Below are 13368 nucleotides of genomic sequence, written 5' to 3' on the forward strand. Positions count from 1 at the left end.
CATGATATTATGCTGCACCTGAAAATAGTCCCCAGCTAGTTTGTGTAGTTGCAGCGATAACAGAGTTGCTGGGGACTATTTTCAGGCGCTGCGTAATATCATTGCGCCTACTGCACCCATGGTTCAGCAGCAAAGTTCCTTGATTATTAGAGTATAGGTCCTAGCCATATCGGCCTAGAAAATCACAACTTTTCATTTTACATTGGTCTTGGTACACGATGTAACTACAGAAGAGTCAAGGTTTAAATAGGAAAAATATTTGAACTCTGTGTTCATCTTTGTGTGAGATGCTAACGGTTTAATCCAATTCAATGATCTATGCTAAGCTAAGCTAAAAGTGCTACTGTTTAACTCTAAGGGAGTTGGAAAATGAGCCTATTTTCAAAAAAGGTGGAGTGTTCCTTTAACTTATGCTAGACAGGCCTGTGTGTAACCACTTTATCACTTGCCATATTTGTCACATTAAGTTTCTTTGGAACCAGAATGTACAAAGCCACAATTTCCAACTCTTACCCACTTACTACATTTTTTTTATTTTTATTCCTCATTCACAGTAATTAAAGTCATTGTTTTGTACGCTGCAATAAGCCAGCTCATTTTGTGAGCAGCTCCTACAAATCCAGGCCAGGCCATTTTCTCCTTACCCTATTTTTTTATCCTGTTACTTTTCTTTGCAATTATTATTTCCATATTAATAGTGAACACTTTGAAAACCCCTAAAGCTTAAGTCTGTCATTCTAGATTCCACATAATGTGTCCATTACCCATTGAAAGCCATTGTGTAAATCTCAAATAATTTCTCTTAGATTAAAGAGGCCCTTCCGAAAGGGCATTGTTAACTGTTCCGAAACCATTAAAAAGTCACTAAACAGTCATTTATGTCTGGCCTCAGTTCTTTATGAACGATAGATATCAGTTCTGTGTGACTTTAATTAGATTGGTGCTCAACCTCACTCTCATTAAGTTTGTTGTTGTGGAAAAAATTTAATTAGTTTAAGGATTTATTTGAAATGATCAGGTTAGTGCTGCAGGAAAACAAGAGACAAGCTCTGACCATAGAAATGCTACTCAAAAAAGGGCCCACTAGCCAAAAATATTTTGGATAACCACTACCACAGTAATCGTGAAATGCCTCTAATCTGAAAAGTATCTGTACTTTTGAGAAATGAGTGTAAATGTACCTTTTCATCATAGGCAAACGTCAGAATGCAAAAAAGAAATGTAATGCCTGTAAACAAACAAACAAAAAAGACTACATGTTTGAATATTTATGACTGCCTGTTCTCACCCTCAACTGTGTTCCTTCCTCCTGTGTTAGGGTGCTAAATTATGGACTGAAATATTCTGACAGATGGTTGTGTCAGTCTAATGTGTGTCCACTCGTAGAATACCACCTGGACCTAGGTTTCCTCACTGAGCCTTTGCTGCTCATGCCCATTAGCAAAGGTTCAGGCCCAGGTCCCCCCACAGAGCCGCTAAACACACACAGATCAGCCCACCAATTCAGCATGATTAACTCTTTACTTTCACCTGTACTTGATATCTCAACAATAATGACAATTCATGGAACATGCATTCCTCAAGAACAGAGTCACTATTTCTGGAAAGTAATATCACATCATTTTACCCACTGTATGTTTGATTTAATATACTTTTGCCCTGCAGTCCGATTATGGGTTGAATTTTTCCAGTGTTCATGTGGAAATGCTTTGGTCGGCACAGGCAGTAATTATTTGTGATCTGTGGTGGGCTTTTGGACCATATATCGAGTAGGGACGAAAGTCATTTCAGTTTCCGTTAACCGTCCTGAGCTAAATGTAAGACGTTTTTGAGACATGCCCCCTGCCTTATTACGATAAATATCAGCAATGGAGTTGTGCTGAAACAGAGCACAGACCGCATGTAGGCACTCGTTGGTAAATTTGGGGGCAGTCCGACGTAAATTATAGGTTTGCTTTTTTCCGCCTTAAATTGATATATAGAGATTTTCTTCACTGACATGTTTCTGGTCGTCGCTCTCTTCTAAGATGCCAAATATTTTACAGCTGCTGGCAGCAAGGATGATGTTCTGTAATATTTCCCTGAATTACTGTATAACAGTTTTATTTTCTGTAGAATCCAATTACAGAGAAAAATAGGACCACTTTAAACCCATTAACTGTGTTTACTGCCTTTGACTGATATACTTAATTCTTTACAAAATCATATTTTATTGTATTTTCCTTCCCATAAGAAAGTTGCATTATAAAAATAGGCCTAATAGATTGACCGCTAAGAATATATACATTTAGATTTTGTCAGCAATTACTTTTCTTCACTTCAGTTGTTTATTTTTTTCTTTCTGTCTGTCAGCAGTTCAGCACAAATTATGCTAGACACTTCTTGAGTCATTCTTATTAATTGTGATGTGACATTCTCCCTAACTGACTAGCTAAAAGCAATGGGTGTGCGCTAGTTGGATTACACTGCCTATGTTGAAATATTTTTTTTCTTCTGTGGCAAAATAAACCTTCTCAAAATATAATTATTATTTCCAAATAGGAGGATTTAGTCTTTTCTAATGTACTAAATCCCCCCATTTATTTTCATTATAGTTGTTATGCATCTGAGTTGGCATAAGTCATGTTTTAGAAAGAAGCAAAATAAATCATGACAATTACATGCAGACAGTGATAGTGATCAAAGCTCTTCATCATACCTGCATTGCTCCATCCTCTCGCTGCAAGATCTTTTCCAATGCCAGCATTCTTTAATGTCTGGGAGGCTTTACCCCACTCAAGTACCTGTAGTCTTTCTGGTTATCAAAGGAATTTCCTCACTGCTAAAGGCGCTTTCCTGATTTTACGATTCACAGAGCTGGCATTAGTTTTTGGATCAGAGATCTTTAGTTTAAAAGTAACTTGAGGGTTTTGATGATAGATCTTTTATCAGCAGTAAGAACAATAAACCTAGAGGTATTTATGCTGCTGTGTATGTCACACCTGTGATAATTAGAGTACTTTGAATTATTTAATAACACCACAACTTAAAAAGTTTGGTGTGGTCTTGACGTACCAAATATGGTACTGCGTTGGAGGGAAATGGTGCAGCTGTAAGGTTTATATATATATATATATATATATATATATATATATATATATATATATATATATATATATATATATATATATATATATATATATATATATATATACCTTTTTTATTTAGTCACTTTCTGTGATTCTCCACAGCGTATTTGAAGATATATGCAAGCAAAAAATAAATAATGAATGAATAAGGGGCCGTTCACATATTGCGCCTAAAAACGCGTGGAAAACGCTAGGCGCGCCGCTTTCACCTTCTTTCCAAAGCGCTCGGTCAGAAGCGCTCCTGAGGCGTCTGCCAATGACGTGCTCTCCATGAAGACGCAGAAATTTCAGCAAAGGATAAATGGATTTGCAGCACAAAAAATCGCTTTCAGTAGCTCTGCTACTAAATTTATTTCAAAATCGCAATCCATATACAGCTATGATCAGCTGTTCCTTCATCTTAGCTGAGCTTTCAACGTTGTTACGGGATAGGATGAAGCCGAATGTTCAGTTCTTGTCACAAGACCTGCTGTGAGCTTGCGGCATTCTGAAAAGTTGATGTTTTTAACTCGATGCGGTGCGGACGCGCCTGGAAAAGCGGGCGCGTCGCACTGCGTGCGCATCACAACCGCGTCGCTTCCATTATGAGCACGCATACCGCGTGCCTACATTGGGAATAACGAACTTGAGCGCGCAAAAGACGTGATATGTGAACGGCCCCCAAGAACTGCGGTCTTCTACAGTACTTCAAATATGCCATGAATAATCACAGAAAGTGACCAAATTCAAGAACATTGTTGCGGCATCTCTCAAGCAACGAATATACACTGCTAACTTGGAGAATGCAGAGAAAACTCCTCTTCTGGCATCCGCCCTAGACCCTCGCCACAAACATCTCAGGTTCTCGATGAAAACACAAAAGTAAGAAAAAAACAACTTTTTTGAACATTATCAGAACATTTTCCTTGATGCGAGTGGTGCGGATGCAGCAGACACCAACGATGAAAAGGATGCAATGCCTACTCGTCGGAAAATGCTGAGTCAGTTCTTCAGCGATGATTACAGAGGGTCCAGCCGAGACGAGTGGGAACAAATCTTGCTGGAGCTATGTATTCCACCAAATGAGGATCCCATTCAGTGGTGAAATGAAAACACGAAGCACTTCACAAAACTTATTCGCTTAGCACACCGTTATTTGTGAGTCCCACCAATGTCTGTGCCGTCAGAGCGCGTTTTCTCAGCATCCGGCCTTATTGTTAACAGACTAAGGAGCCGACTTTCCCCCGATCATTCCCCCGTATTTCTTAAGAAGAACATGTAAAACAATAGTAAAAAAAAGCAAAAAAGATTTGCTGATAGTTTCAAAGTTTCAAAGTTAAGTGTAGGCTACGTTCTACAATGGCGTAATTGCTGCAGGCTGCTTTGCTTTACTTCTTTGTTCACTTTTTTTTTTTTTGCTTTTAATCTGTACTTTTGTTTGTTTGCACGTATTGTTAAAGGTTTTCAGCTACAAAACACGATCTGCAATGTTCAAGCTTATTGTGTGTAAGCTTGTTCAAAATGACGGAAACAATAAATGTTGCTGAAAAATAACGTCTGTCTCATTAAACTTAATTTAAATAAACGAAAATTCAAATATTCGTTTTTGTGAGCTCAAATATTTGAATGTGATATTTGCAGAAAACGCCCATCCCTAATAGACATATTTTTGGTCTTCAAATGAAACCAATGCAACTGGTTCATACACACAATAATAAGGCTCAATGGAGTCTGACAAATGTCATGAACACAGCACATTAATCTGTGAGTATTTGCATGTGTAATTGTGTCTTCATAGCGGATTTGTTCTACTGGAAACATCTTGGTGAGCAATAATTGTCTGCACTTTTGTAATTGAGGTGTATTGACTGCTATGAAATGGATTGTCCTCACTGATTACAGTTTGATGATTTGACCTCTCCTGGTACCACCACTGATTATCTACCAATATACAGCCTATTATCCACACATAAATGCTCATTTCTGGATCAGGCTCTGAAATTCTTTCAGTTGTTGTTAAATTATACACACAATTTATCTTAATGTCTTGTCCTGTGAACAGTGTGTGCAGAGGTATTTTGAAAATTAACAAACTAAAACGTTTTCCCAGCATGCACTTGTATGTGTTTTCATAGACAAGCAAGTTCATACCAAAAATATGTACCTAAACATACCATTGGAATGAATGTTGGCTCACACCACAACAATGCATTTGCCAATAGCAATAAGACAAGATTGTTGGTTTGGTTAACCTATTGAGTGAGAAATTCTTTGATGTCACGCCAACTTTGAATAGACATGAAGAATTAACACACAATCATTGCCATCATCATTTCACTCCTTTGATGTTGGAATGAGTTGCCTCCAAAACTGTCTGACTCAAACATTCTTGCAGCTAATTGCATGCTTTCCTTTTTTATATATATATAAATGTGTGTTCTTTCATGTGTGTCCTTAATCAAAATAGCACGATGTGCAGGTTTTGAGTTAGTTTGTTTATAAACGTTTGATCAGTCAAGTTTTATCGGACTTCGAAGAAATCAGCTACAGAAATATTCATTTTTGCAAGTGATACACTTTCTTGTCCATAAACTGTCAGAAACAGTTAATTTTTTATGATTCGCATTTTTCTTTGTTTATTGTAGACTGTATGTTTACAGCATTGTTATTACATAGGATTAGAAAAGAAAACATTAGAAAGAGGCTTAGATATAGCATATAATGTTGTGTGCATTAAAATTGGAACAAACTATAGTCAGTTGAAGTTGAAACAGTCAGTCATTATAATTATAATCACCGTATGTATCCAGTGGCGATGAGTGAGCAGATGTAAGAGAGCAATCTTTATTCATTCTCAGTGGGAGATGAGAGGCAGGCTCACTCAGGGATTGTGGGATTGACAGTGGGGCAAGTGGTGACAGCGTCAAAAAGTTGAGAAATGTGAAACCTGATGCAAAGGAAAGCCAAAGTGAAGGCAGTAACATTTATCATAAATGCTGCAGTTTAAAATGGAATTCATTGCTCGCCTTGAACCACATTTTATTTTTACTATGTGCAGTTGTATTTAATCAATGTGGAGTCAGTGATTATGTTCAATCTCTGGTATTTTAAGCATGTTTCTTCTGCACCAGTGGACACGTAGAATGAGTCAGACCTGAAATAAATGACTTTGCTGTCAGCAGTCAGTTTTAATTCTGAATGATGAGTGTTGGAATTAATTGAAATAGGAGTCTGATTAAGATCCCTGAGCTGAAATGCAATTAGAGTTGCTTTTATTTTAGCTATACGTTTTCCTCCTGGGGATCTTCTCACTGTTATCTGCCTTTTAAACTGCACACCAACTGTTCAGACTTCTACAGTCTAGCAGGGACTGGTAGACTGCACAACTTGTCTAGAGACATATACAATCAACACAGAAATGGCATTTATTTGTCATTTGTATTTTGTGTGTGTTTTTGAATTTTAAACATTTTAAACTTCACTTAATTTTAAGATTACATTTAATTATCATTATTATAATAAATACAACTTTTGGTTACACTTTGAGTAATATTACTGTTTACTGAGTAATATTAATTAACTACATGTACTATATATTACTAGGATTAGGGTTTGGTTTAGGGTTACTTGCATTTATACATTTATGCATTTAGCAGACGCTTTTATCCAAAGTGCATTCAGGCTATACTTTCCCAGTATGTGTGTTCCCTGGGAATTGAACCCATGACCTTTTGCACTGCTAACGCAATGTTCTACCACTGAGCCACATGAACACTAGCATATAATAATGCATGAATAATTGTTTTTATAATAGAAAGTACATGTAGCATGTCTAACAATGACACCTTAAAATGAAGTGTTACCCAATTTTACCTTATGCAGTAGTCAGAAACACATATCCAGTGTGAAGTGTTAGATGTTTGTCAAAGCTCAAGCTCTGGGTCACACTGACCTTGGATGTCTTTCTCTGCTGGGAGACAGTCACACACTCTGTCTCTCTCTCTCTCTCTCTCTCTCTCTCTCTCTCTCTCTCTCTCTCTCTCTCACACAGCTGTGCTGATCCCAATCTTTAACTCCACATGTATCAGCATGTCTCTGCACGCGCACACACACACACACACACACACAGCTGTTCCCCTCTACACTTGCCATATGTTTGATGTGGCAGTTCCACGGGAAGGAATTTAAGACACATCGTCCATGTGTCATCCCACATGTCTTAATGAGTCCCAGTACCCGCTAATGGAGGGCAATTTGAATTACTCATATGGTGTAATGGAAGGCCGGGTACAACAATTTAACACTGAATAAATTTCAGTTAATAAAGGGCAAGAAACTATTTTGGAATAAGGGTGTGACATATGACAAGGGCCTTGTCTTAAAATAATAATTTATATTTAAAATCTGGTGTTTTTATAGCGGCCTTTCTTACATGCTTGGGTTTTAGTTTAGTTTTATTTTACCTTTCTAGTTCATCTCTTTCTTGTAATCTCTTCTGAAAACGTTTCCTCCTCCTCCTCTGTGGCAGCAGCTGCAGAAGCCATCTACTTAATCCTTGTAGATAGACTGGGCTTAAAGTTGAGACAGTCTTTAGCGGTGAGTCTGTGGTGGTGTTCTGGGAAGCTCTATTTCAGAACTGGAAGGCAACCAATAGCTTCTGTCTTCTGAAGCACAGGTAGAGTGAGACTCAGGTTTGAGAGGAAAACCACAATTTACAGAGACAAGGAAGTATGAAATTGGTATTTGGTAACATCACCCAACACTTCACGAAAATTGATGTTTTTATCAGGAAGAAGAGATCACCGGTCTTGGCTAGAAGTCTTATAATAGTTTTGGGAGGATTTTTCATGCACCCAATCATAAAAACACATACAGGGTCCCAAAACTGAAATAAAACACTGACAAATAAAACCCAAAGAAAAAGTAGTTTGGGGTCTATGTGATTCTTTTTTTTGTTTGTTTGTTTTTAGTGTTTTTGAAAGAAATCTCTTGTTCAAAATGGCTGCGTTTATTTGATTAAACATACAATAAAACCGACATATTGTGAGAGATTATTACAATTTAAAGTTTTCTAATGTGCTGTTTTGTTGCTCATGTAACATTTATTAACGGCTGCAATGCTTTTTTAAGATTATTTGAATAGAAGGTTAATAATAAATGTGTTCACTGTCAGATTTTTTTCTAGTACATCTTTGCGCAGTAAAAATAATAATAAAAACATGTTCAGCTTTTCTTATTAATGAGGATTTTAGGAGAATAGATCTACCATTTTAGCATGTCTGAAAATCATTATTGATATAATTTCTAAATCTTTGCCCAGTTAACTATGCATGACAGAATCAGCAGGAGACCAATCATTTCTTAATGAATAAAGATGAATTGCAATATACAAACATTTCTGTTTATAAGTGTAATTTGAATCATTTATGCCTGATGGTTCATTCAGGTTGAAAAGACTCCCTTTTTTGAGAAGAGGGTAATGCTGATCTCATTGGGCCAATGAATCATCTGATGGAATATTGTGTTAATCAAAGAACCTGCAGTCAGATTCCCCCTGGTGTGTTTAATTTAGCTGTCATTCAGACGTCTTCATGGAGACTGTCCATGAGTGACCTGTCAGACTAAAGGAGATGGAATGGTGAGGTGATGACGGCCAAAGCTGTCGAGTGCATACTTTAGACATGAACAATCACTGCAAGCACAGGCGATCCTGCTGTAGACTGACAAGTGAATGTGTGCTGTCTTTTGTTCAGGACAACATTTAAATCACTCAATGACCATCTGAAGGGATGGACTGCAGACAAACATTTTGATACATTCATGACATCGAGTAAAAAATAAAACATCCTGGTTCCAGTTTTAAAGAACAATTGCACTACATATATTGTGTTTCTCTCTCTCTCTCTGTGTGTTCATTCTTGAACAATGCTGCAGTGCTCCACAGGGACACATGTTCGGTTTATCACAGTGGAGAATCAGATCGATATGCCACACTGAACAGAGAGAACATGCTGTCTACTGGCTCTTATTATAGACAAACACCGCTGTAGTGTGTGTGTGTGTGTGTTTTCATGACATTTTCAAGCATTTTCAGACAGTCACACACAGCAACATCACGTTAGGGATGCACTGAATCTTCAACACCAAAATTATTTGGCCAAAAATAGCATAAAAGCAAAAAAATATCTTTCGATGTTAGGCCGAATAAGTGAAAAAACTGAATAAATTATACCAAACAATGACGTGATGCAATCAAATAGCAACCAGTGCAGCAAACATGTTTGGAAGCATTTAGAACTGTCTGAGAAAGACAAGCACCCACAGCAAAGACTGTTCAGCATGTCTTCGATGGGAAGAGGAAGGGGTAGTTGTTGCTGTATGATGATTGAAATCAGAAAATGGCCTTAAACAATTAGTAAATAAACTGCTAAAGGTTATGTTTTCTAACACACACATCTGCTGTTTTCAACGAAAAGTAGCATGAAATCTTCCAGAGGATTACTACCAAAATAAAAGCTGAGAAAAAATTGGGTTCAGTAATCTTTTCTAATGTTTTGCAAATAAGTCTCTTCTGCCTAGCAAGGCTGCTTTTATTTATACAGTAAAAAACACATGCCTGATGAGATTCCTATGAGATTCTATGATAAGCACCTCTGTCACCTCTGTAAAAGTGCACTATAAAAGTGGTCCATATATGATTTGTTCAATGTATTCCTCCAGAGAACTCTTAACTGCTGAAAATAGATCACATGGCCCAAGCAGACATTTGATAATATTGTGCTGAAGTTTATTTTTTGTCTTTTTTCCTTAACAGATATAGCCACTGTGAACAGCAATTTCCTGGAAAGTCTTTTTAAATGACAGATTTCTACTTTTGTACTAAACATAAAAAAATAACAACAGCCCATGGGTTAGGAACAACATAAAATAATTCTTTGAAAGTGCATTCTAGGGTAAGTGTATTTATTTCTTTAGTAGTTTATTGCCTGAATCTATGGGTGTGTGTGTGTTTGTTTTTGGGGTAGATGCCCATAAGTGCAGTGGCTCAGACTGACCTCTCTAATAGAGCTGCAGTTTGTGTGTGTGAGCCCACTGGGATTCATTATTTAAATCAAAATATAGCTCTGCTTTTACAGTGACAAAATCACATGCCTGTAAGCTGGGAAACGTTAATGTTCATGTCTCTACAACTACTGGTTATTATGGCACTGTGTCATTCACGTGCAAGGTAAAATAAACTGTTTACAAAGATCAGATTTGAAAAACAAGGTGTGTTTTTTTTTTTTTGTCACAGAACTCTTAGCAGCATTATTTGGCCAGACTTCTGTGGTGACTTAGAATCGTATCAGTCTCTGAAGTCCACTTGTGTTCCTTATTTTGGCTGATTTAATTTTCACTCTTGAATTTTGTCTTTGGTTTTTCCTTGATGTGTAGGTCTCTGTTTGCTGTCCTGACCAAAACTTGTGATTCATTTGGAACTAGTTTGTTGACTTGAACAGCTCTATAAATCAATTTATCAATCAACCCAGTTTTTAAAACACTCAGAGTACAGATCATCTCATCTGTTGCCATGTGAGTCATGAAGAGATCCTTCATGTTGAAGACGATGTTTTTGTGTGTCTCAGTCCAGTGCAAACTATTATTAGCTTTGTTCTGTTTATCTTTGATTTACATTTAAATTATTTCTACTCAGTTCAAAAATTATCTGAGCTGCAGGTATCACCTTATGATTTTTAGCTTTTAACAAAATCCTACAGCTATGCTTATTCATCACCATGGAAACAGGATGGTATTGTAAGTGTGTGTCTTTCTCTAATTCTCTTCATATTCTAAATCCATGGGATATCCGTGAATTGTTTTCATATCAAATTAAAATGTCAGAGGTCAGATTTACGTGTTGTATCACTTTGCCCATGTATGTGTATGTAAAAGAAAATATTCACCTTCATTACTGATTCTTTCTTTTTTTTTAAGATTAAGCCATTTTTATCTCAGTCTTTTAATTAAATTGGAAATGGTGTTGGTAGAGAAGAAAAACGAATCACAGAGATAGTGACTGAGAGAGTGAGGGAATCTTTATTAATTAGAATTTCTGGGCCACTGAGTAGCTCAAGGGCTCGTTGTGAAATGTTCTCAAAAAGAACAAGTCCATCCATTTTTCATCAATTAGCCTAGTACAGGAACACACACACAGACAGACACATCAATGTTGACTCCTGCCTGGGTGAATGAGCTGAAGGATTTCATTTCTTGTTGTTTTGTTGCCCAAAGGGCTGCCGTAGGGTTTCCTCTCCTGTACGTCCGTTACTGTTCTGTGACACCTCATCAATCATCTTTCTAGTCTGCACGGGGGGGGGGGGCTTGTGTGCATGCATTTAAAGGTTGTGCATGTGTGTGGCTGTGCCTCTTAGTTTCCAGTCACTATGGCTGGATTATCCTTCTATCTGTAATTAAAGTCAGCCATGGAGAACGCCACACTGCCACTGAGCTGGGACATACATATTTTATCACTCTTTCTCACACACATTCTCTGGAATGTGATGGAATTTCTTTATCTCCTCAAATAGCTTTTAAGATACCTGTCACTTTTGAAATGATTTCTGGAGCTGACGGTAGGACTGTCATGGGATGGTTTTTGAAGGATTGGGGGAGGGGTGTCTTTGGCGATCAAAGCTAATGGTGTCATAACCTTATAAGACCCCAGTTTTGGAATACCTTTTTTATCGTCTTGCGTTGAGGACCTCATGAAATTGCTTGACTATTATACTGTAGGTTTTTTATATATTGATATATTTTATATTTTGGGATGTCTGAATGGTGCATACTGAAGGTTTATCCCTTTCCATTTTTGTCTTTTTCCTATTATTATTAAAGTTAAAAGTTTTGTAAAGTGTAAAGTTTATTTTAAGACTAAATGTATCTATGACTAGGTTATTGATCATCTGCCGCCCTGTCTAGGATTGATCTGTGAAATGGCCTCATCATTATAGTTGTAGAAATAAATTCATAATGACAAGGCCTATATTTACACATTGATTTCACTTCTTTGTGTAATTGTGGAGGATGTTTGAGTATTTTTAGAGAGTCCTACAGTACATCTAAAACAGGCATTATAACTAATAGAATAGATTTTAAACCTGCACGCACACACACAAACTTATTAAAATAAACATAGTTTTGGTAGGCAAGATTGATTTATGTAACTTGATGTCATAGTTACATAGAAATGACACACTTTGATGCAGTTGTGTATGTTTATGATTCAACATGCCCAGGAACTATGAACAATGATCAACAAAGTGATTACATGAAGAAACAGATGAAACTGAGACAAACTAAATCCAAAAGAACTGTGGTCATATCTCTAAGACGATTTTTTTGGTCATATTAGATATAATGAAGGGAGATGTGAAAAACAGACATCCCGTTGTTTTCATATGGATTACTTTATCACAGAATATCTGTTTTTCGCCAGCACTTGTTTAGTTTAAAACTAGACATGTCAAGCTTTCTATAGATATATCTCTTATGTCTCTTCGTTGAGTATTCACGGAGTTACAGTTCATTTTAATGACGTGTTTGTAAATGACGATCAGCGCAGACAGCACACCTTGTTTGTTATCTTTATTTTATAAGTGCATCAGAGTGATTGACAGAGATACTGTAGAAACACGTGTAGTTTTGTTTTAAATAATGACCCAGATTGTCATAAGTAAGGGAAGCCTGGGAAATGAGAGGATCCAAGGAGCATGTGAATGCTATGGATTTATTTTAAATATTTGTAATGTTCTTTAACCCTTTAACTGTCACCCCCTCCCGTACCTGGGACACCTACGTTTACTTCACTATATTACAATTAAATCCTAATCTAATCTTGACAAACTATATATCATTGGAAAGGTCTAAGACTCTTAAATGGAAATTTTACCAATCTTTCTTGTAAAAAAATATGTAGGAAGAGTAATAGTTTAATTTATGAGAAGAGGGCACCTCAAAAACCCACATCATAACAGGGGTTCTGACCTTTATTTTGAAGTATCAGTTCAGGCACCGTTAAAGCACCGGTGCCGTTTTAAATTTATCTATATGGCACCGGTATCGTAAAAAACCCAATCGATACCCAACCCTTTTTGCTTATTGTATATTATGAATGATGTTTAACATATGTACTTGCTCTTCTGCCAGTGAACGTTATATCCACAAATAGCCTGCAGCAGTTAGATTGTGTACTATGTATTCAGAAATACTCTGTAACTGATCC

General features: G+C 36.9%; 1 protein-coding gene across 5 annotated transcripts in view; it reads left to right on the forward strand.

Moving 5' to 3' along the window:
* The window catches only part of sash1a (SAM and SH3 domain containing 1a), a 218747-nt gene that overhangs the window by 80715 nt on the left and 124664 nt on the right, over nt 1-13368 (forward strand). The window lies entirely within an intron of this gene.

The sequence above is a fragment of the Carassius gibelio genome, chromosome B20 (genome assembly GCF_023724105.1).
Source record: "Carassius gibelio isolate Cgi1373 ecotype wild population from Czech Republic chromosome B20, carGib1.2-hapl.c, whole genome shotgun sequence".
Lineage (NCBI taxonomy): Eukaryota > Metazoa > Chordata > Actinopteri > Cypriniformes > Cyprinidae > Carassius > Carassius gibelio.